This window comes from Myotis davidii, unplaced genomic scaffold, assembly GCF_000327345.1.
Source record: "Myotis davidii unplaced genomic scaffold, ASM32734v1 scaffold826, whole genome shotgun sequence".
NCBI classification, from domain to species: Eukaryota; Metazoa; Chordata; class Mammalia; order Chiroptera; family Vespertilionidae; genus Myotis; species Myotis davidii.
Genome location: NW_006297142.1, coordinates 1,660,220 through 1,661,542, shown reverse-complemented (window position 1 = coordinate 1,661,542; position 1,323 = coordinate 1,660,220).

Here is a 1,323-nt window from a genome sequence, read left to right as displayed (position 1 = left end):
GCATGGAGCTTCTGGCCCCTGGTGGTCAGTGCACATCATAGCGACCGGTCGCTCCGCCGGTTTGGTCTATTTGCATATTAGGCTTTTATTATATAGGCTAGGATAAGGCAGATAAGTTTTCTGATTCTGCTGCAGGTGGCCCGGGGGTCACTTTGAAAAGGTAGTAAATAGTGTTAAGAATAACAAACAGACAGAACCTAGAGACAGAACCTAGCAAGAGAACATGGCAAAAGATCCTGTCCAGGACCTAGAGACAGAACCTAGCGAGAGAACCTGGCCAAAGAACCTAGAGACAGAACCTGGCTACAGAACCTGGATAGAACATGGCAAGAGAACCTGACTAAAACCTGGTGACTGAACCTGGCAAGAGAACTCGGACAGAACCTGGCTGGAGATCCTGGCTGGAGAACCTAGACAGAACTTGGATGGAGATGCTGGCTACAGAACCTGGATGAAGAACCTAGCAAGAGAAAATGGCTAGAGAACCAGGGAGAAATGGCTACAGAACCTGGCTGGAGACCCTGACAAGAAAACCCGGCTATGATGATCACCTGAACGCTGCCTCTGTGTCATTCCTCCTTCACCAACTCCGTCCACACCTTTGGGGACCCCTGGACCTGCTGGGGCTGGACCCCGGCATGGCGCCTTCCCCCACCCCTGCACACAGAGCTTCCTGGTGGAGGGAAGGGCTCTGCCAGGTCCCCTGCTGGCTGCCCCCCTCCCGCCTGCAGTGCGCTCCCCCTCCCGCTCCCCCTGAGGCCTGAGAGCTGGGCAGCCTCCCTGTGGCTCCAGCAAAGCCCTGTGCACAGGGGGAGGGAAGGGGGAGTGCGCAGCTTAGGTGCTGGTTGCCTGGCCAACAGCCACCTCCCCTGCCCGCTCCACCCCCACAGGCACACGCACACATACCATACCCACGCGCACTCACCATACACACACACCGCACATACACACACACGCACACCTGTCACTCACCTTCTCAGAGGCGCTTACAGCCCTGCCTGCCCTTCATTGGGCAGCACCCGGCCCTCTGCAGACCTGGCTGAGGCTCCGAGTGGACTGTACCACCAAGGAAGCCCCTGCCCATTGCCCACGATGGGTACCCATGGAAACGGGCGCAGCCCTGCACAGGGAAGGCGGGGCCGGGTTGCAGGGGGCTGAGGGAGAGGGTCTCCCCGCTCAGAGAAGACCAGGGAGTGACAGCAGCTCTGACGCCCTTGGGCGGGGCCCGGTGAGAACGTGCCCTGGAGCCGCTGCCACCACAGCCACCATCGCAGCAGACACGGGACCCACAGGATGGAAAAGCCTGGGCCCTGGCGCCCGGGA